The sequence below is a fragment of the Ranitomeya variabilis genome, chromosome 4 (genome assembly GCF_051348905.1).
Source record: "Ranitomeya variabilis isolate aRanVar5 chromosome 4, aRanVar5.hap1, whole genome shotgun sequence".
Lineage (NCBI taxonomy): Eukaryota > Metazoa > Chordata > Amphibia > Anura > Dendrobatidae > Ranitomeya > Ranitomeya variabilis.
Genome location: NC_135235.1, coordinates 317,085,401 through 317,110,572, shown reverse-complemented (window position 1 = coordinate 317,110,572; position 25,172 = coordinate 317,085,401).

Sequence of the window (25,172 nt, the reverse complement as noted above, 5' to 3'; positions counted from 1 at the left end):
TTCATGGCCAACAACTCCCGATTGCCCACATCATAATTTCGCTCGGCAGGCGAAAACTTCCTAGAGAAAAAGGCACAAGGTTTCATAACAGAGCAACCAGGGCCTCTCTGCGACAAAACGGCCCCTGCCCCAATCTCCGAAGCATCCACCTCAACCTGAAAGGGAAGTGAGACGTCAGGCTGGCACAAAACAGGCGCCGAAGTAAACCGGCGTTTCAACTCCTGGAAAGCCTCCACGGCAGCAGGAGCCCAGTTAGCTACATCGGAGCCCTTCTTGGTCATATCCGTCAAAGGTTTCACAATGCTAGAAAAATTAGCGATAAAACGACGGTAGAAGTTAGCGAAGCCCAAGAACTTCTGAAGACTCTTAACTGACGAGGGCTGAGTCCAATCAAGAATAGCTCGGACCTTGACTGGGTCCATCTCCACAGCAGAAGGGGAAAAAATGAACCCCAAAAAGGGAACCTTCTGTACACCAAAGAGACACTTTGAGCCCTTGACAAACAAAGAATTTTCACACAAAATTTTAAAGACCAACCTGACCTGCTCCACATGCGATTCCCAATTATCAGAAAAAACCAAAATATCATCCAGATAAACAATCAAAAATTTATCCAGATACTTCCGGAAAATGTCATGCATAAAGGACTGAAAAACTGAAGGCGCATTGGAGAGCCCAAAAGGCATCACCAAGTACTCAAAATGACCTTCGGGCGTATTGAATGCGGTTTTCCATTCATCACCTTGCTTAATGCGCACAAGGTTGTACGCACCACGAAGGTCTATCTTGGTGAACCACTTGGCACCCTTAATCCGGGCAAACAAGTCAGACAACAGCGGTAAAGGATACTGAAATTTGACAGTGATCTTATTTAAAAGCCGATAATCAATACAAGGTCTCAAAGATCCGTCCTTTTTTGCCACAAAAAAGAATCCCGCACCAAGAGGGGAAGAAGACGGACGAATATGTCCTTTTTCCAGAGACTCCTTGATATATGAACGCATAGCGGTATGTTCAGGTACCGACAGATTAAACAGTCTTCCTTTAGGAAATTTACTGCCTGGGATCAAATCTATAGCACAGTCACAGTCCCTATGAGGAGGCAGTGCACTGGACTCAGACTCACTGAAGACATCCTGATAATCAGACAAATACTCCGGAACTTCCGAAGGCGTAGAAGAAGCAATAGACACAGGCAGGGAATCCTCATGAATACCACGACAGCCCCAACTTGAGACTGACATAGCCTTCCAGTCCAGGACTGGATTATGGGTCTGTAACCATGGCAGCCCTAAAACGACCAAATCATGCATTTTATGTAAAACCAGGAAACGTATCACCTCGCGGTGTTCAGGAGTCATGCACATGGTAACCTGTGTCCAATACTGCGGTTTATTTGCTGCCAATGGTGTAGCATCAATACCCCTAAGAGGAATAGGATTTTCTAATGGTTCAAGAGTAAATCCACAGCGCTTAGCAAATGAGAGATCCATGAGACTCAGGGCAGCACCTGAATCTACAAACGCCATGACAGGATAAGATGACAGTGAGCAAATCAAAGTTACAGACAGAATAAATTTAGGTTGCAAATTACCAACGGTGACAGGACTAACAACCTTAGCTATACGTTTAGAGCATGCTGAGATAACGTGTAGAATCACCACAGTAGTAGCACAAGCCATTCCGGCGTCTATGAATTTTCCGCTCATTTCTAGTCAGGATTCTATCACATTGCATTAAATCAGGTGTCTGTTCAGACAACACCATGAGGGAATTTGCGGTTTTTCTATCACATTGCACCGAATTAGGTGTCTGTTCAGACAACACCATGAGGGAATTTGCGGTTTTGCGCTCCCGCAACCGCCGGTCAATTTGAATAGCCAGTGCCATAGTATCATTCAGACCTGTGGGAATGGGAAAACCCACCATAACATTCTTAATGGCTTCAGAAAGGCCATTTCTAAAATTAGCGGCCAGTGCACACTCGTTCCAATGTGTCAGCACGGACCATTTCCGAAATTTTTGGCAATACACTTCAGCCTCGTCCTGCCCCTGAGACATAGACAGCAAGGCCTTTTCTGCCTGAATCTCAAGATTGGGTTCCTCATAAAGTAAACCGAGCGCCAGAAAAAACGCATCAAGATCAGCCAATGCCGGATCTCCTGGCGCCAGCGAAAAAGCCCAATCCTGAGGGTCGCCCCGTAAGAACGAAATAACAATCTTTACTTGCTGAGCAGAATCTCCTGATGAACAGGGTCTCAGGGACAAAAACAATTTACAATTATTCACGAAATTCCTAAACTTAAACCTGTCTCCGGAAAACAGTTCAGGAATCGGTATTTTAGGTTCTGACCTAGGATTTCTGATAACATAGTCTTGTATGCCCTGCACACGAGTAGCCAGCTGGTCCACACTTGTAATCAAGGTCTGGACATTCATGTCTGCAGCAAGCATAGCCACTCTGAGGTAAAGGGGAAAGAGAAAACAAAAAACTCAGAATCTTCTTTCTTATAATCCCTCTTCTGCAATGCATTAAACATTTAATACTGGCCTGGCAAACTGTTATGACCCCAATGGCGAGGGTCTCAGAGGAACGTGGAAGTCTGCAGAATACAAAAATCCAGCTCATAGGGCAGTGGTAACTGGGTTGACCATATATCTACTCCTAACGCCAACACTAGAAGTAGCCGGGGATCATTCCTACGTTGATTCTAGATGACACGCGCCAGCCGGAGAATCTAGCTACCCCTAGTAGAGGAAAACAAAGACCTTTCTTGCCTCCAGAGAAGGGGACCCCAAAGCTGGATAGAAGCCCCCCACAAATAATGACGGTGAGGTAAGAGGAAATGACAAACACAGAAATGAACCAGGTTTAGCACAGAGAGGCCCGCTTACTGATAGCAGAATAAAGAAAGGTAACTTATATGGTCAACAAAAACCCTATCAAAATCCACACTGGAAATTCAAGAACCCCCGAACCGTCTAACGGTCCGGGGGGAGAACACCAGCCCCCTAGAGCTTCCAGCAAAGGTCAGGATATAGATTTGGAACAAGCTGGACAAAAATACAAAACCAAAACAAATAGCAAAAAGCAAAAGGCAGACTTAGCTGATATAACTGGAACCAGGATCAGTAGACAAGAGCACAGCAGACTAGCTCTGTTAACTACGTTGCCAGGCATTGAACTGAAGGTCCAGGGAGCTTATATAGCAACACCCCTAACTAACGACCCAGGTGCGGATAAAAGGAAAGACAGAAAAACCAGAGTCAAAAAACTAGTAACCACTAGAGGGAGCAAAAAGCAAATTCACAACAAACTAGGTTTAGCAAAGAGAGGCCCACTCACTAATAGCAGAATGTAGTAAGATAACTTATATGGTCAACAAAAACCCTACAAAAATCCACACTGGAGATTCAAGAACCCCCGAACCGTCTAACGGCCCGGGGGGAGAACTCCAGCCTCCCTAGAGCTTCCAGCAAGGATAGGATACAGATTATGTACAAGCTGGACAAAAATGCAAACAAAAACAATAGCAAAAAGCAAGAAAGCAGACTTAGCTTAATCAAGCAGGAACCAGGATCAGTAGACAAGAGCACTACAGATTAGCTCTGATATCAACGTTGCCAGGCATTGAACTGAAGGTCCAGGGAGCTTATATAGCAACACCCCTGACCTAACGACCCAGGTGAGAATACAAGGAATGATAGACATACCCAGAGTAAAAACACTAGTAGCCACTAGAGGGAGCCAAAAGGTAAATTCACAACAGGCCTCACCAGGTGCTCTTCAGGGATCCGGTCCCCACTCTGGACCTCCCAACACCCAGGCCTTTTCTCTCACAGGACCTTACAGCCAAGAACCATTCAAGTTAATACACAGGAACCATTTGACCCACACCCAGGTCACATTATAAAGCTGTAACCACTCCCATAGGTGGGAGGTGTGTGTGGTTAGCCAGATCCACCCAGTCCTCCGACTAAACCTAAATAAAGAAACACAAATACTTGTGGGACTACGGGTCCCAGAACAACCTTACTTCAGGCTTACATCGCAAAGTATCTTCCTCTGCGACACATAACGGCCATTAACAATAATGTCGGACTTTGTCTTATCACCACAGTTATGCCTGCGATTGCCATGCATTCCTATGGCCTCAATACGCCTCCATGCGTATTCTAAGGAGACCATGCAGCGCCCCCTACCTGTAACAGGGGTCACTGCATCACACTCTCTACTCCTTTCTCAGGCCTCATCTGGAACACTTTGTCCAGTTCTGGGCACCACATTAAAAAAAAGACATCGGAAAACTGGAGCAAGTTCAGAGAAGACCTACCAGGATGGTGAGCGGACTGCAAACTATATCCTATGAGGAACAGTTGAAGGATCTAGGAATGTTTAGCTTGAAAAAAAGAAGGCTATGAGGAGACTTAATAGCTGTCTACAAATATCTGAAGGGATGTCTAAGGCCATGTGCACACGTTAAGTATTTTTCGCGTTTTTTTCGCGTTTTTTCGCTATAAAAACGTGATAAAAATGCGAAAAAAATGCTTAGATATGCCTCCTATTATTTTAAGTGTATTCCGCATTTTTTGTGCAAATGTAGCCCTTTTTTCCGCGAAAAAATCGCATCGCGGAAAAAAAAGCAACATGTTCATTAAAATGCGGAATTGCAGGGGATTCCGCACACCTAGGGGTCCATTGATCTGCTTACTTCCCGCACGGGGCTGTGCCCACGATGTGGGAAGTAAGCAGATTATGTGCGGTTGGTACCCAGGGTGGAGGAGAGGAGACTCTGCTCCACGCACTGGGCACCATATAAGTGGTCAAAAAATAAGAATTAAAATAAAAAACAGTCCTATACTCACCCTCGATGTCTTCCCGCCTCCACTGCACGCTGTCGCTTCGGTTCCTGTAGCTGGTGTGCGGTGAAAGACCTGCCGATGACGTCACTGTCCTGTGATTGGTCGTGAGCGGTCATGTGACCGCTCACGTGACCGTGACGTCATGGAAGGTCCTGTGCGCACAGACCAGCTATAGGAAGTGGAACGGACGCCGCTGAGGAGATGTCTGGGTGAGTATAAGCATTTTTTTATTTTTTTTATTTTTTTTAAACATTCTATCTTTTACTATAGATGCTGCATAGGCTGCATCTATAGTAAAAAGTTGGTCACACTTGTCAAACGCTATGTTTGACAAGTGTGACCAACCTGTCAGTCAGTTTTCCAAGCGATGCTACAGATCGCTTGGAAAACTTTAGCATTCTGCAAGCTAATTACGCTTGCAGAATGCTAAAAAACGAGAAAAAAACGGAAAAAAAACGCAAAAAAAAAATGCGGATTTCTTGCAGAAAATATCCGGTTTTCTTCAGGAAATTTCTGCAAGAAATCCGCAACGTGTGCACATACCCATAGTGTAGAGGGATCATCGTTTGCACATGGAAACACGAGAAGCAATGGAATGAAACTGAAAGGGAGAAGATGCAGATTAGATATTAGAAAACAACTTTTTGACAGTGAGGGTGATCAATGAGTGGAACAGGTGACCATGAGAGGTGGTGAGTTCTCCTTCAATGAAAGTCTTCTAACAGAGGCTGGACAGTCATCTGTCTGAGATGGTTTAGTGAATCCAGCATTGAGCAGGGAGTTGGATACGATGATATTGGAGGTCCCTTCCAACTCTAACATTCTATGATTCTATGCTATCCACAAAAAAACAGTAACAAAAAATGAAACCCCGTGTATCACAAAAAAGGTGCCAAAATTACTTGAATATCTGAAAGAGAAAAGTTTTCACAGCTCTTTAAACCACATGAACGAAAAAATCCGAAAATGTGCCTGGTCAGGAACAGGTGGGAAATGTTCCGGTCTTGAGCTGGCTAATTTACAGTGTTTGTCTCTGAGATTCTTTTGGTCAGTATGTTTAGTTTCACAGTGTGAAGAAAAGAAAAAAAAAAAAGAAAAGCGGAATGCACTCACCGATCTCAAAAGACAGCTTGTATTGAATCTTCATGAATAAAACTTCAGGGCCGGGGGAAGAGGAGTGGAGCTCAGGCGAGCAGGACCCGTTGAAGCGCAAGCACTGTGCGAAACGGCCGTCATCTCCTCCTGCTCGCCTGAGCTCCACTCCTCTTCCCCCGGCCCTGAAGTTTTATTCATGAAGATTCAATAAAAGCTGTCTTTTGAGATCGGTGAGTGCATTCCGCTTTTCTTTTTTTTCTTCTTTTCTTCACACTATGGAACAAATCTGATCTTCTATGGAATTGCACCCAGGATCCCTATAATGTGGCTGTTTTTTGGACAAAAATTACTTATAAACACCGGCTTTAATGTAATCAATAAGTTTTCGGGCAGTGCCGTTCACGTTTGTCTTTGTTTATGTTTAGTTTCACGTTTCCATACATTTTTCATTTATTCCTTTATTCATGTGATTTCAATGACTTATTTTGACTAAAAAACTTGGATAAATATATTTTTTTTTTCTGAAAAGTTGGTGTCATCATTTATGGGAATGTAGAAGAATCGATTTTGAAACATACATTACCCCAATGTACATAAATATTGACTTGTGTGAAAATTATGACTTTATCAAAAACTCGTCATTCATTTTTGCCTCGAAAAACTTTATTGCACAATGCAAACTTAAAACAATCAAACTTGGATTATGCACAAGTAAATACTTTGTCCGCATCATAATTTACAGTGGCATGTAAAAGTTTGGGAACCCCTGTTCAAAATTACTGTTACTGTGAACAGCTAAGCAAGTTGAAGATGAAATCTAATATATAAAGCTGAATGTGTGTGTGTGTATGTGTGTATGTATGCATGTATGTGTGTGTGTATGTCCGGGATTGGCATCTGCACCGTCGCAGCTACAGCCACAAAATTTTGCACAGTCACACCTCTGGACCCCGAGAGCATCATAGGCTATGTTGTGAGGCAAAATTTTAACCCCGCGCTTTCCAATTCACCAAACAATTTTGCCCCTATCTACATAATGGGGAAAAAGTGAAAGGAAAAGTGTTGGAGGCAAATTGACAGCCAGGAGGAGATGGCATACAGGTATATACTATATACAGGGGAGATGATATACAGCTATATATTATATACAGGAGGAGATGACATACAGGTATATACTATATACAGGGGAGATGACATACACATATATACTATATACAGGAGGAGATGACATGCGGCTATATATTATATACAGGAGGAGATGACATACAGGTATATACTATATACAGGGGAGATGACTTACAGGTATATCTAATATATAAAGCTGAATGTGTGTGTGTATGTGTGTATGTCTGGGATTGGCATCTGCACCTTCGCAGCTACAGCCACAAAATTTTGTACAGTCACACGTCTGGACCCTGAGAGCGTCATAGGCTATGTTGTGAGGCGAAATTTTAACCCCGCGCGTTCCAATTCACTAAACAATTTTGCCCCTATCTACATAATGCCGAAAAAGTGAAAGGAAAAGTGTTGGAGGCAAATTGACAGCTGCCAGATGTGAACAAGGGGGACTTAAAGAGTGAGAGCGATGGCGCCAAAGAGTACATACCGTACAGTTGCTAAGGTGGGGCCCCGACATGGGATACTCACCTCACACGGGGATATGAACACACACACAAAATGCGCCACACACTACCACGTGCTTGAACACATATCACCCTCAGCACACATTTCACCACACATACACCAACCTCGCCACATAAAAGTCGAAACACAAAAGTCGCCGCTCAAAACTCGCCACGCGCAAAACTTGCCACATGCAAAACTAGGCTCACGCAAAACTCGCCACACATGCAAAACTCACTTCATGGAAAACTCGCCACATACAAAACTTGCACACGCGGAAAAATTGCCACATGCACAAACGTTGCAACACATGCAAAAGTTGCCTCACACAAAACTTGCACATACTGAAAACGCACCACACATAAAACTCGCCACGCGCAAAACTTGCTGCACACAACTTGCTGCACTAACTTGTCACATGCAACTCGACACAAAAAGTTGCTGCACGCATGTCGCCACACAAAACTCATCTCACAAAAGTCGCTACATGCATGTCGCCACAAGCAACTCAACACACACAACTTGACACATGAAACTCGCCCTAAAACACACACAAGTCTGGTATTATCCTTCAAAAAATAAAAATCTGATTAATAAGCAGACAAACTACAAGAGCAACAACTGTACCATATAGGAAATACGGCAGCTGTCAGTCACATGACCTGTCTATTATGTGTATGTGTGAGCTAATATATACTGCCAGGGGGGAGGGCTTCCTGTTGGCTGGGGATTTATCAGGCTGCCAATTTAGCTTACAAATACTGAGGTAAAAATACTGAGCAAATAACGTGTGAACGAGGTCTAATACAGGAGGAGATGACACACAGATATATACTATATACAGGAGGAGATGACACACAGGTATATACTATATACAGGGGAGATGACACACACATATATACTATATACAGGGGAGATGACACAGGTATATACTATATACAGGAGGAGACGACACACAGATATATACTATATACAGGAGGAGATGACACACAGGTATATACTATATACAGGAGGAGACGACACACAGATATATACTATATACAGGAGCAGATGACACACAGGTATATACTATGTACAGGAGGAGATGAAATACAGGTACATGCTGTATACAGGAGGAGATGACACAAAGGTATATACTATATACAGGAGCAGATGACACACAGGTATATACTGGAGGAGATGACTTACAGGTATATACTATATACAGGAGGAGATGACACACGTATATACTATATACAGGAGGAGATGACATACAGGTATATACTATATAAAAGAGGAGATGACACATAGGTATACAGAGGAGGAGATGACAAACAGCAGGTATATACTATATACAGGGGAGATGACATACAGGTATATACTATATACAAGAGATGACATACAGGTATATACTATATATAGGAGGAGATGACATACAGGTATATAGTATATACAGAAGAGATGACACAGGTATATACTATAGACAGGAGGAGATGACACATAGGTATATACAATATACAGGAGGAGATGACATACAGCAGGTATATACTATTTACAGGGGAGATGACATACAGGTATATACAATATACAGGAGATGACATACAGGTGTATACTATATATAAGGGAGATGACAAACATGTATATACTAAGGTGAAAATGAGGGGTGTGAGGTGAAAATGAAAAAGGTGTGAGTGCAAAATGAGAGAAGTGAGGGAAAATAGTGGAGTGATCGGAAAATGACAGATGTGAGGTCGAAATGACAAGTTTTAGGAGGGAATGAGAGGAGTGAGGGGGGAATGAGAGGAGTGAGGGGGAAAATAAGAGGAGTGAGGGAGAAAATGAGATGTGAAGGGAAAATGAGAGGCGTGATGGAAAAATAAGAAAAGTGAGGTGCTATAACTAACCACATATATTTACTATGCCCAGGCAACACCGGGCTCTTCAGCTAGTGATCTCTAAAAAGCCTAAAGTTAAAGATGACACATTTCCTTTGTATTTTAGGCAAAAAAAAAATATATATAGTGACATTTTTTACACTTTAAAAATTCCTAAAAGTAAAATGGGACAATGAAAAAGTTTGGGCACCCTTGGATATTTGTGCACTCACATAACTTTGACCAAGGCTTCATACTTTAATTAGCCTTTTAGGGCTATGGCTTGTTCACAATCAACATTAGGAAAGGCCAGGTGATGCAAATTTCCCAGCTAAATAGAAACCCAGCCTCCTCTAACCTTGTGCTAAAAAACTGCAGCTATAGGTTCCTCTAAGCAGCTGTCTAACACTCTGAAAATGGAAATGCTAGAAGCCCACAAAGCAGGAGCAGGCTATAAGAAGATAGCAAAGCGTTTTCCAGTTGCCCTTTTCTCAGTTCGCAATGTAATTAAGAAATGGCAGTTAACAAGAACAGTGGAGGTCAAGATAAGGTCATCAAGACCAAGCAAAATGTCAGTGAGAGCTGTTCATAGGATTGCTAGAAAAACAAATCAGAACACCCACTTAACTGCAAAAGACCTTCAGAAAGATTTAGTTGACTTTAAAGTTGTGGTACATTGTTCTACTGTTAGACACTGTTAGACACCTGCACAATTATGGCCTTCATGGAAGAGTAGAAAACCTCTCCTGCATCCTCACCATAAAATTTAGTGTCAGAAGTATGCAAAAGAACATCTAAACAAGCCTGATGCATTCTGGAAAAGAGTCCTATGAACAGTTGAGGTTAAAATAGAACTCTTTAGCCACAATCAAAGGTATGTGTGGAGAAAAAAGGGCACATAATTTCAATACTTTTGCATCAACCCATTTTCCTTTTTGTAATTTTTAAAATGTAAAAGATGAAAAAAGAAAAAAAAAAGTGTACACACATATACACATACACACAGAGGGTGGGCCATGTATATGGCTACACCTAAATAAAATGGGAATGCTTGGTGATATCAACTTCCTGTTTGTGGCACATTAGTATGTGGGAGGGGGAAAACTTTTCAAGATGGGTGGTGACCATGGCGGCCATTTTGAAGTCAGACATTTTGGATCCAACTTTATTTTTTCCAATGGGAAGAGGGTCATGTGACACATCAAACTTATTGAGAATTTCACAAGAAAAACAATGGTGTGCTTGGTTTTAACGTAACTTTATTCTTTCATGAGTTATTTACAAGTTTCTCTTTGTTTATAGCCATTGACATGTCGCAGAGGTTAACACGTGAGGAGCAGATAGAAATTGTATTGATGTCTGGTGAACGCAGTACCCAGGTCATTGCAGTATATTTCAATGCAACACATCCTACAGAAGAAAACTGTCACCATTCTCATGTTATCTAGGTGTATCGATCTAAATGGCCCACCCAAAAAAGTTTGCCTCATCACTGAACATAATGTTCTGTGTAAATTGAGGTTCCTGTTCCAATTTTTGTTTTGCCCATTCTGCAAATTCAGCAAGCCGATCTGAGTAATCCTTGTTGAGATGCTGCAGCAGCTGGATTTTGTAAGGGTGCCATTTGTGAGTAGCTAATTTCCGCCGTACGGATGTTCGACTGATGCCAGATCGGCGCGCTGAATTTGCAGAATGGATCAGGATTACAGAACCATGAAACATTTTGTAGCAAATAGTCAACAGGGTCACAAAAACTGTATTGAGGAAAAAAAGATTCACATTAATTGTCAAGAATCAAACGTGAAGTGACCAGGAAGCCATTATCCTCCAGTGCTGTCATATTCCAAAACTGCAACCTCCCTGGAGGCCCAGAAGTACAAGGTGTTCAGTGCTCAGAGACATGGCCAACGAAAGTGAGGCAGAAACCCAACCACCATGGAATAAGATACAGAAGTGAAAAACGTCAAGACCCGGCCACTAAATATCTGAAGACAGATTTTTAAAAGGTTTTATGGACTAATGAGATGAGAGTGACTTGACGGACTAGATGGATGGGCCCGTGGCTAGATCAGTAATATAGGAGGAGGGTACTGCTTGGGCTCGTATTCTTAAAGATGAGCTAGTTCCACCTCTTTGTTTTGAAGATGGACTCACAACCAATCCAACTTTTGGATTGACTGACAGCATCATAATTGTTCATTAATAAAATTACTCTTCAATACAAATTGACTAATAATTCTGCACACATTGTAAAGCAAACATAATAAAAAAAAAATTATGCCCTCAAGCAGAAAACCTAAATTAGAGTAGATGACAGGGAGGACAAAATCATGCCTGACTCCTGGGGTGGCTGCTCAACATTGCTGCTATGAGATTTTCCAGGCACGACACCTTCAGGTGACATGAAGAAGTCTGTGAAGGTATCTCTTACTTATTCAGCACAGTTGGATGGCCTCTCCATGTCCCTATTAACTTGTTAGTCTCCAAAACCCGCTTGTGTCACCACTTACATGGTCAGGTTTTCATAACCGCGAATATAGTTGTGGAGAACACAGGCAGCTTTCATTACCAAATTAACTGTGGCCTCATCCAACTGCGATGCATTGGTGAAGACCCTGCTGTTTCTCATCATGATTCCAGTGGTTCACTCCACAAAGTGACTGAGCCTCTGGTTGAATACTCTTCTCTGGGCATGCAATCCCATAGGTGAGCACAACAGTTTGAGCAACTGTGGAAAAAGCTTTATTTGATATCATTACATTAGTGGCAGAATGTAATGAAACCTTGGAACCTTGGAAATGGTTCGGGAAGAGGGATAGTCACCTGAGCCAACTATACCCTGCAAACAAATTTTGAGGTTTATAGAGCACAAAAGTCCCCAATACTACCATGGTCACCAGCTCCGATAGCTACAAACTGGTATGTTGCATCAACCACTGCCATCAGAACCACTAAAAAATACTTTTAGAGTTCAAAAAATGTGATCCTGATCATGAGGTTGGCTCCACACATAAAGTGTTGGTGTCAAGGGGCCCACTTTTTACCTGCATGCAAATATTACACTTCCCTCGATCACATATTTGCCTGTGCTTCCATATAATAGTAAACTGGGTAATTTGGTTAATGAGTAACGTTATGTTTTTCTGTACAGAGTAAACCAAGTAAATTATGCCAAGTACTGCCCATACAGTGGGGTTGGGGGCCCAACGGGGGATTACCCTGTTCCCCTATGGGCCTGCACTCGTAGGTGCTTTCCTCTGATAGCATCTACAGTTTGGGGAAACTGGAGACAGATTGAACGTCTAGTCTATTGAACAAGGTAGGGAAAATAGATTGAAAGTCGGCTGTCACCTGCAACCAAATCTCCAGAGGTCGGATTGGGCATCACAATTGGTTTCAAATACTGCCAGATCCCATGGCATGTGCTCTTCACAATTTCTGGAATAGTTGATTTTCCAACACAATTGCAGATACAGGGGCCAAAAACTCTGGCAAGTGGCCACAAATCTGTGAATGAGAAGCATAAAATATCACAATACAGTAAAAAAAAAAAAAAATGTAAATGTTAAGTCTATAGGGACAAAAAAAGCTAAATAATAATACACTTTACAATGGCAAAAATTTACAACAATTCACAAAAGTGTTCAGAAGGTACTAGATAATTTTACAAAAAGAAAAGAAAAATTCCCACAGTAATGAGCAGCCGCTCAACAGGACAGATAGCTTTTCGTATAACTGCGTTCTCCTGGCAAAGATGATCAGGAAGTCTCTGCTCCAAGTCATCAAATGCAGATATTTCCATATGGACAAATTCATAAAATAACAAGATGAATAACAAACCAACTTAGACATTAAAGGCAAAAGTTAATTAATTACATTTAAATAAATATTTATAGGTGCAGCTCCTGGTAAAGGTGAACTATATGGCCCCTCTCTAGTCAAGGGCGGTTAATGGAGCCTCCCAGTATGCACCCTAGAAAATAATAGTACATATTGTAAATTACTTCATTTTTGCACAGAAGGTGATGGATGCTTTTTAAATACCATGATATGGTAATACAGAACATTGTTGCTCTCTGGGCTCTGTGTAGCTGCAAATCTGTCATGGCAGCGTCCTCATTACTTGAGTTGACACAGATTTTCGGAATATTCTGCTTGCCGTCCACAGGGGCCATTTACCACTTATAGCAGTAATGTTTCCTAAATTAACTTTCATTGCCATTCACTTTTCTGTAGAAATGAACTGAACTTTAAGTATGCTGCCTTCTCAATGTTGAAATGAACAGAAATAGCAACGTATGTGTCATCTTTATCTCAGATAGGGCTTATTCACACACAGTTGAGGTCAGAAGTTTCTGTAGGCCGTAGACCATATTCACACATCTGTGATTTGCTGTCCAAGCACATGATACGTGGACCATCCATGGGTCTGACCTTAGCATGACAGCTCCATAGCCATTGATGAAGCTTTTCAGTTCTAATCAGGAGACCCTCAGCTGGTCTGTGCACACTAGGACCACGAAGCATGAATATATACACTCACCGGCCACTTTATTAGGTACACCATGCTAGTAACGGGTTGGACCCCCTTTTGCCTTCAGAACTGCCTCAATTCTTCGTGGCATAGATTCAACAAGGTGCTGGAAGCATTCCTCAGAGATTTTGGTCCATATTGACATGATGGCATCACACAGTTGCCGCAGATTTGTCGGCTGCACATCCCAAAGATGCTCCATACAAGGCAGGATGGATCCATGCTTTCATGTTGTTTACGCCAAATTCTGACCCTACCATCCGAATGTCGCAGCAGAAATCGAGACTCATCAGACCAAGCAACGTTTTTCCAATCTTCTACTGTCCAATTTCGATGAGCTTTGTACAAATTGTAGCCTCAGTTTCCTGTTCTTAGCTGAAAGGAGTGGTACCCGGTGTGGTCTTCTGCTGCTGTAGCCCATCTGCCTCAAAGTTCGACGCACTGTGCGTTCAGAGATGCTCTTAGGCCTACCTTGGTTGTAACGGGTGGCGATTTGAGTCACTGTTGCCTTTCTATCAGCTCGAACCAGTCTGCCCATTCTCCTCTGACCTCTGGCATCAACAAGGCATTTCCGCCCACAGAACTGCCGCTCACTGGATTTTTTTTCTTTTTCGGACCATTCTCTGTAAACCCTAGAGATGGTTGTGCGTGAAAATCCCAGTAGATCAGCAGTTTCTGAAATACTCAGACTAGCCCTTCTGGCACCAACAACCATGCCACGTTCAAAGGCACTCAAATCACCTTTCTTCCCCATACTGATGCTCGGTTTGAACTGCAGGAGATTGTCTTGACCATGTCTACATGCCTAAATGCACTGAGTTGCCGCCATGTGAATGGCTGATTAGAAATTAAGTGTTAACAAGAAGTTGGACAGGTGTACCTAATAAAGTGGCCGGTGAGTGTATATCAACCAGCCTTAGCCTTCTTCATTATAACTATTTGTTTGTTTGTTTTTAAATCACAGTTTTATCATCAGGAGATTTTCACTAGAGGACTAGTAAACTTGCTGCCATGCAGTCCTCCATATTCATGAGCTCTGTATAACCCCGCCCCCACCTCTGATTGGCAGCTTTCTGTGTACACTGTGCAAGAGCAGAAATGGCCAATCAGTGGTGTGGGCGGGGTTATACAGAGCTCAGCATTCAGAGTACTGGTAACTGTCCCTACATGATGCTTCTCTAGATGGAGTAGCAAAAAACCTGGTGAAGGGTTTTCTTTTAGTTGTCTACTTCGGGTCATTTTGCTTAATCCCTTTCTCACATCTGACACAATATTCCATCCCTGTGACCTGGGCCTATTTGACCAGGGATGGATTATTACGTCATCGCGATCGTCCAAGCGCACAGTTGGTGTGTGGGCGATCACCTCCGGGTGTTAGCTGACACCCGGCATTAAGTGCCAGAAGCAGTAGCACACTGCTCCCTGCACTTTAACCCCCTGAATGCTGCGATCAAATGTGATCGCAGCATTCTGACAGCCGCAGCCCCTCTGCCTTTGGATCAGAGACCCAGCGGCATGACGCGAGGTCCTGATTGTTGCCATGGTGAACCGATGTCGTTATGATGACATCTGGGTCACCAGAGCTAGAAAAGTTGCTTGATCATGCGCAGTGCATGATCAGTAACTTTCCCTGTCAGTGCAGAGCTGACAGTTTCTACAGCATGGGGTTACTGCTGCTTCCCCATACTATACAAGCGATCAGCCTGCAAAAAATGATAGTCCCATAGTAGGACAAAGTAAAAAAGATTTAAAAAAAAAGTAAAAAAATGTTTAAGTAGTTGTAAAAATATTATAAAAAATAAATTAAAAATAACAAAAATCAAAAGATATTGTATCTATAAATAAATATTTGTCTGAAAAAATATATATCAAGAATAAAAGTACACATATTTAGTATTGCCGCATTTGCAACTACCCCACTTATAAAACTGTCCCACTAGTTAACTCCTTTAGTGAACAACAAAAAAATAAATAAAAAAACAATGCTTTATTATCATACCGCCGAACAAAAAGTGGAATAAATCGTGAAAAAAGACGGATACAAATAAGCATGGTACCACTGAAAATGTCATCTTGTCTTGCAAAAAGAAAGCCACCATACAGCTCTATCAGCGGAAAAAAAAAAAAGCTATAGCTCTCAGAATAAAGCGATGCAAAAACAATAATTTTTTCTATAAAATAGTTTTTATTGTGTAAAAGCACCAAAACAAAAAAATATATAAATATCGCTGTAAACGTACTGACCGGAAGAATAGAACTGCCTTATCAGTGGTACCAATAGAAACGTCAGTTAATCCTGCAAAAAACAAGCCTCCACATGACTCTGTGGGCCAAAATATGGAAAAATTACAGTTTTCAAAATATGGTGATGCAAAAACAAGTTTTGCAATAAAAAGCGTCTTTTAGTTTGTGACAGCAGCCAAACATAAAACCTCGACATAAGGTTGTTATAATTGCACCGACCCGAAGAATAAAGTCGACTAATCACTTATACTGCACGAGGAACGGCATAAAAATAAATAAAACCAATTCTTCATCTGCTGTTGATTTTTTCAGTCTGCCTCCCAAAGATCGAAGTAAGGCTCAGCACACATTGTTTCTCTATGTGCTTGATCTCTGTTGTGTATGATCTGGACCATTTCCTAACCTGCTTTTCCGTCCTCCGTTTTTGTACCGTTCCATCTTCTCTGGTTTTCCTGACCTCCTTGCTACTGACTATGCTTCTGATGTATGTGCAGCGCCCCAGAGTCCTGGTCGTTGCAGTACTGTTGCTCCGCCGCTAAGGGGGGCTATGGTACGTCTGATGGCACTGAAGGAGTTCATCTGACCAGGTATCACAGACACCAATACACTTCACAGTCTGGCCTCCAGGGGGAGCTAAGGGTTCTATGTATTAGGCCACTCCTCACAATCTGGTAAAACTGGGGGTTAGGCAGGAAGTTAGGAGAGAAAGCTGACTGGGTTGGAACCAGGCAACACCTTGTGGCAGAGGGTGTTGTAGGGGAAGATTCGGAGGGGTCCCTGTCAGGGGTGGGATCCTGACAGAGGCCTAGCAACCAGAGAGAACGTTACGGGACCGCGCCTGCACGATATAGCGGTGGTACCCCAAGAAAGGACAAGAAGCGAGGTTTATTGTGCTGAGTGAGAAACGAGATCAACGCAACAAGGAGAATACCAGTAGGAGTCGTGCTGTAAGACGAGGCAACATCCTACTGATGCGCATAACCGGTGGCCGGAACGCCGAGGAAGTATAGAGCTCCAGGCCAAACTTCAAACCTACGGCAGGACAGTCAGTTATAGGCGGGCTGTGTCACCCAATTGACCTAGGAAGACACAGGGGGGTAACAACAGGAGTGGGACGATGCTAGAGTCCCGGAAGAGCTCCGAGCCTCCCCGTCATACGGGTGCGTCCTAACCATAAGATCTGGGGGACGTGGAAGAACATCAGAATCGAGTTGTGAGGGAACATGAGAAACAGACACAACAGTTGTGGGGACTACCCCGTAAGCACAGCAGGGGAGGACCACAACACACAAGCGCTAGAAGGTAGGCACAGATTTCCACCTGCAAAGGGAACTCTGGAGGTGCCATCGGACCGGCCGGACTTGCGCAGCCTGGTTAACCGTATTCCGGACTGAGGACCATGAAGCCTTCAGTAAAGAGGTAAAGAGACTGCAACCTGGTGTCCTCGTTATTTACCGCGACCGGCACTTCACCACACCATAACGACATCCCATACCACCACCTTCATTGTACGCCCCTCAGCAGGGTCACGGACCGGGTCTAGCCACCGTGACAACTCCAGAACAGAGACTCAGAGACCCGGTACCGGGTACCCCTCGGCCCTGCGGCAGTGGGGGCGCTACATATGGGCCCCACCTTGAGGATAAACTCCTCAGAAACAAAATGAATCCCGTCCTTGGTGAGAAGTGTAGAGTCTATGGCCACAACCTTCATAGAGTCATCACCCTAACTGTCCCTATCTCACAGTGGGCCACCAATCTTGAGTCAATCAAATTCACAGAGGACCCGCAGTCCACACAAGCTGAAATGGGCAAGAAACAGCTTTTAACACCAATTTCCACCTTCAGCAATAATCTGAAAATTGAGGAAAAATATACCTGGGAGTCTGGGCAACCTCTTTGACAGTTACCCAGACCTAAGCATTTCCTGACACCTTGGAGTCCAGTGGGCAGGAGGGACAGTCCTTCTTCCAATGACTAGGGGCACTACAATAAAAGCAGAGCTTGTTCTCCTGGCGACATCTCTCTCTTTCTTTAACGGAGGTGGCCCCCACCTCCATGGGCTCCACAGGAGGCAATAGCTCAGGTTTAACTGGAAACAAGGGTGCCTCCCATTGCACCACTCCTCTCTCCCGCAGTCTACGATCCATGCAGACGGCCTGTGTCATAGCCTCCAGAGAGTCGGGTAGTGGATGAAGGGCCAAAGCATCCTTTAAATGCTCAGATAGTCCCCTTTGGAATAGACACCTGAGTGCCGAGTCATTCCAAGACACCTCCGGAGACCATCGCCTAAATTCAGAACAGAACCACTCGGCAGAGAGCTTTCCCTGAGAGAGACTCATAATCGTGTCCTCAGCCAACCTAACCCAATCTGGTTCATTGTAAATTAGCCCAAAGAACAGATTGACAGACATTCTCTCAGGGGCAGTGGGAGAAAGCCCAAGATTGTGGACCCTCCCGTAGCAAAGATATAACTATCCCCACCCTTTGGCTCTCATCATCCGAGGACCGAGGTCGGAGAGAAAACAACAATTTACAACCCTCCCTAAAACACCCAAAATTTATCTTTCTCCCCAGAAAAGGTGTCTGGGAGCTTGACAGAGGGTTCCGAGGTGGGCAGGGAAACATCAGACATTCTACCATTCTTACTGCCAGCCAATGGAGAAATACTCTGGACAGACTTAACCGTTTCAGTTAACTCTTTTTGTACCTGCTGGTGAGACACAACCAAGGCCCTCTGTTCCACAGATAAGGTCTGCATCATCTGGGTAAGGCTGGTCACATGCTCCAGAGTAATGAGTGTTTCTATAGCTGAGATGGTGAACGGTGCCCCAGGAAATAATTTGTGGTCGGTGATAACGTAATGCAGATGTATTCCCTAAGGAGCGCTGCAAAGCTGGAGGCAGCAGCTCCCTGAGTGGAGATCCGCAGGAAAGCAGTACAGGTGTCGCAAAGTGTCGTGCGGGCACGAAGGGAAGAATCTGCCAGCAGCGCGATGTCTGAAAAGACTGAGGAGCAGCGTCAGCACCAAGCCAGTGAGTCGGGGGCCAGTCAGAATGCAGAAATGGAGGGTAAGTCAAAAGCGTAGTCAGGGATGAATCAGAGGGTCAGAAGCCAGATGGGAACGCGGTGTCCAGGGACAAACAGAAGCATAGTCAGTAACAAGCCAGGAGGTCAGGAAAACCAGAGAGGACGGAACGGTACAAAAACGGAGGACAGAAACGCAGGTCAGGAAATGGGCCGGGTCATACACAATAGAGATCAAGTACACAGAAACAATGATTACCAACAGAGTAACCTAGGTCAGCTGCTGTAGCCAATGGACCGGAACTATTGCTGACACCGGTCCCAGATCATATCAACATTAAATAGCCACCCCCACATCAGAAAGAGGCAGAAACAATTAACCCCAACCTGACCAGGACGGAATAGGAATAGAACCCAGTCCTGTATCATGACAGTTCCCAGTAAAAGCTTCAACTCAATCCACAAAAAAGGCAAGCCCTCACTCAGCTCTGTCATCTGTAATCAGAAATATAGGGGGATTCCACGTTACTGGAAGTACAAAGGCTCTGGAAAAGTGAAATGGCTCCTCACCCGCAAAAAGAAATTCAGCAAATGCTGCACTCCCAAATCCAAATGCCCCTTTCTTTCTGAGCACCACAGTGTACCTAAACCACATATTGCATCCACGTTTGGCATTTCTGAAGTGATGAAAGCCCACCTAACTTACGGGTGCATGTCTCCAGAAGCACGGGCTGGGCATAACGTACTGGTGACTGCAACGTACTGGTCACTACAACATACTGGTCACTACAGCGTACTGGTCACTACAATGGCAGTTTGTAATTTTCACTCAGCAACATTCATTGCTGCTTTTTTCTGGAAAATACCCATGGAGTCAAAACCTTCACTACACCTGTAGATACCTCACATGGCGAGGATGCCGGGGCCTCCTCCCTTGCCCTGTCTCCTAACTGCAGCCCTGCGTCTGTCACCTTCCCCACCCAGTGAAGAGAGGCGCTACCGTGTACCGCAGTACACCAACCCGACAAACGGGAACAAAGACAAGGGTAAAAGTAAACTCCACTCACACAAAATATGCTCTCACAAATAACAGAGGTATTCACCAGGGTGTGAAGGACGGGAGAAGCAAATAAGGCAGGTAAGGATGAGGAATTTCCAAGCGTACACACCACACAACTGACGCACAACAAATTCCTCCAGCTCTCCAAACACCAGCTCCTCACTACTCCAGGTCTATCAAGCAAGTGCTATCTCAGACAAGGATCTGACCAGAAGGCCTAGCTTTTATAGGAGAGAGGAGTGGCTAACTGAGCACAGCCGACAGCAGGGATTTCCACATGGCCTATTAACCCCTGTCCTGCTGTAATACCTAAGCTACTTACCAGTAGCGGTGTTCTTCAGGAGCCCATAACAGCACCACGAGAGAGGGGATCCACCCTTCAGGGACAGGAAACCTACAGACATAAAAGGGCGGCACCTCTCCCTCATCAGTTGGTTTACAGAGCATGAGAGGACCTCCCTGGTTAGTAGCACATAATCAATTTAAAATATGGTACAATTCACTGTGTGAATAAACTTAGCACTTAAAAGGAAAAGAAAGTGTTGACCCATACGAGAAATAGGGAAGGGAATATAAGGGTGCCGTCATGGGCTCCTGAAAAACACCGCTACCGGTAAGTAGCTTACGTATTTATTCAGTCGCCATGACAGCACCACGAGAGACTTTCGGAGAAGTAAAAAAGGACTAGGGAGGGATAACTGCTTCAAGCACCCTTCTCCCAAAGGTGAGATCAGAGGAGCTACCGAGATCTAGTCTATAGTGTCTAAAAAAAGTAGATGGAGAAGACCATGTGGCCGCCTTACAAATGTCTTCAATCGACACTTCAGATCTCTCCGCCCAGGATGTTGCCACGGCTCGAGTGGAATGAGCTTTAGCACCTTCTGGGATCTCCATGCCACCTGCTGTGTAAGCCAGAGATATTGCCTCCCTGATCCATCTAGCTAGTGTGTTTTTAGATACTTTAAATCCCTTTCTAACACCCTGGAAGGACATAAATAGGGAATTATCTTTTTTCCAAGCGTTTGTAGCTGAAATATATTTAAGAAGACATCTTTTAACATCCAAAGTATGAAATGTATGTTCCTTATCATTAGTGGGATTAGGACAAAATGAGGGAAGAACAACCTCTTGTAACCTATGAAATTCTGAAGCTACCTTTGGAAGATAAAAAAAGATCAGGTCTCATAACTCTATCTTCCCTAAACTGCATGTAAGGAGGCTGTCTGGACAAAGCTTGTATATCACTAATCCTTCTTGCGGATGTACATTCAGTGCAACCAAGAGAGCTGTTTTCAAGGATAGGATTTTGATCGGGGCATCATCAATAGGCTCAAATGGAGCTTGCGTTAAAGCTGAGAGAACAAGATTTAGGTCCCATGGAACTACTTTTGGTTTAATGATTGGTCTAGATCTCGTAACCGCCTTGAAGAACCTGACTATCCAATGATTGCTGGCTAAATTTTTATTGAATAGTGCCCCTAGAGCCGATACTTGAACCCTAAGCGTACTTGTGGCTAGGCCCATATCTAATCCTTTTTGCAGGAATTCTAAAATTTGGTTAATACAGGGTTCCTGACCAATCCATGTTTTTGAAACTGATAAGAATTTCTTCCAAATCCTGACGTAAATGTTTGTTGTAGAGTCTTTTCTACTTTTAAGTAATGTATTTACCAGGTCTCACGAAAAAACCCTCCCCCTTAGTAACGACCTTTCAAATTCCACGCCGCTAGATGTAAATTGGCCACTCGTGGATGGAGGATTGGCCCTGGGAGAGGAGATTTGGTATTTCTGGAAGAATCCATGGCTGGGAAATGGACATCTTCCTCAGCCAAGGAAACCATGATCTTCTGGGCCAGAACGGGGCTATCAGGATTATTCGGGCCCCGTCTTCCTATATTTTCCTCAGAACTATTGGGATTAAGTTCAGAGGGGGAAACGCATAGGTGAGACTGAAGTGCCATGGAATTAGAAGAGCGTCTACCGCATACGGACTGTCTCTGGGGTTTAAGGAGCAGAATCGATGTAGCTTTCTGTTTTCTTGGTTGGCAAAGAGATCTATGTCTGGACATCCCCATAATTGTATGATCTGATTGAAGATGGATGAGTTTAGTATCCAATCTCCCTGTCTGAGTTGGTTGCGGCTTAGATAGTCGGCCATGATATTGTACTTTCCTTTTATGTGAAGAGCCGTGGGTGATAGATGATTTTCGGCCATCTGAAAAATACGATCCGCGACCTCCATTAATGAACCGGACCGAGTACCTCCTTGATGGTTAATGTAGGCTACGGTTACCTGGTTGTCGGAGAAAAGTCTGATGTATATATACGTTCTACTGCTAATAACTCCTTTAGATTGGATGACAAACTCTGTTCAGACTGAGACCACAGCCCCTGGACCCAACTACTTTCCAAGTGTGCCCCCCATCCCCTGGGGCTAGCATGTGTAGTTATTATCCGAGTTATATGATTTGTCCAGGGAACCACCCTACGTAAATTTGGTACGTGCGTCCACCAATGTAGTGATTGAATGGATTCAACAGACAATGAAAATTTACTATCAAGATGAGCTTTTAGGCGACGGGAATTCTGTAAAATGTCCCACTGTAGTGTTCTAGTATGATATTGAGCCTAGAGAACCGCCGGAATACACGATGTGAGTGAACCCAATAGTGACATCGCCCCTCTTACAGAGACTGATGGATTATTAATCATTCTGGTTGCTAGTTGCTGGATACCATCCACTTTTGAATCCGGCAGACGACACTCCTGCCGACTGGAGTCTATGGTAAGACCCAGAAACTCCTGAACTTTTAAAGGCTGTAAACGAGATTTTTTAAATTTATAATCCACCCCAATTTGTGTAACACGGATGTCACCTTCTCCAATTGAATTTTGCAATGTGACTCTGAATGTCCCACAATCAATAAGTCATCTAGGTAGGGAACTATTAATATGTCCTGTTCGTGAAGGTGTGCCATAACTTCTACCATGACTTTAGTAATAACCCGGGGTGCAACTGCGACTCCGAAGGGTAGTGCACGATATTGTAAGTGCTGTACTGAGCCGTTTAGTGAAACCGCCACCCTAAGGAACTGTTGGTGATCTACGTGTATCGGGACATGATAATAGGCGTCTTTCAGATCTAGGACAACCATGAAGCAATTGTTAAAGAGAAGTTTTATTGCAGTCTTTACAGATTCCATTTTAAAAGACGGGACCAGCAAAAATTTATTCAGGCCTTTCAAATTAATGATGGTACGAAAAGATGCGTCAGGTTTTTTGACCAGAAAGAGAGGGGAGTAGAACCCTTTACCTCTTTGTACTGTGGGCACTTTAATCAGAATCCCTTTTTTCTGAAGTTCCTGAACTTCCGACTCTAGTGCCAATTGTTCTGCAGAAGAAGAACGAATGGGTGTTAAAGTAAATTTATCATGAGGAATCCGTTGGAACTCAAACTTTAGGCCAGTTTCAATAACACTAAGAATCCATGGACTGTTGGAAATTTGTAACCAGGCAGGATAGAAGGCTGAAAGCCTACCCCTACCTGGTCCAGCAGTCATTGAGGTTTTTTATAGTCCTGAGAGGTATTAAACATATATCCTCTACCTTTCCTTCTATTAATATAATTATACATTATAAGTTAATGCTAAAAACATACAACTCTGCCCTTCACCTCTTCAAACAAACCTGTTTCAACCCCCTGATCACCTCACTGTCAAATAACCCTAAACGTCTCTTTGACACTTTCCAGTCCCTACTCAACCCAAGAGAGCAGGCTCCAACCACGGATCTCCGCGCTGACGATCTGGCCAATTACTTCAAAGAAAAAATTGACCACATTCGACAGGAAATCATCTCCCAATCTCTTCATACCATGCACTGTCCTCTCTCCCCCACTGCATCAAGTTCACGCTCTGACTTTGAGCCAGTTACAGAAGAAGAAGTAGTCGGGCTCCTTGCATCTTCTCACCCGACCACTTGCACCAGTGACCCCATTCCGTCACATCTCCTCCAGTCCCTTTCCCCGGCTGTCACCTCTCACCTAACAAAAATATTCAACCTTTCTCTCACTTCCGGTATTTTTCCCTCCTCATTTAAACATGCCATCATACATCCATTACTTAAAAAACCATCCCTCGACCAAAACTGTGCCGCTAATTATAGACCTGTCTCTAATCTTCCCTTCATCTCTAAACTCCTCGAACGCCTGGTCCACTCCCGTCTTACCCGCTATCTCTCAGATAACTCTCTTCTCGACCCTCTTCAATCTGGCTTCCGCTCTTTACACTCTACTGAAACTGCCCTCACTATAGTCTCTAATGACCTACTAACAGCGAAATCTAATGGTCACTACTCCATGCTAATTCTCTTGGATCTCTCCGCAGCATTCGATACTGTGGATCATCAGCTCCTCCTCAATATGCTCTGCTCCATCGGCCTCAAGGACACCGTTCTCTCCTGGTTCTCCTCCTATCTCTCTGACCGATCCTTCACTGTATGTTTTGCTGGTTCCTCCTCCTCTCACCTTCCCCTTACTGTTGGGGTTCCTCAAGGATCAGTCCTAGGCCCCCTCCTCTTCTCTTTGTATACTGCCCCTATTGGACAAACAATCAGTAGATTTGGTTTCCAGTACCATCTCTATGCTGACGACACCCAATTATACACCTCTTCTCCTGTAATCACGCCGACCTTTTTAGAAAACCCCAGTGATTGTCTTACCGCTGTCTCTAACATCATGTCCTCCCTCTATCTGAAACTGAACCTGTCAAAAACTGAACTCCTCGTGTTCTCTCCCTCTACTAACCAACCTTTGCCTGACATTGCCATCTCCGTGTGTGGTTCCACCATTACTCCAAAGCAACATGCCCGCTGCC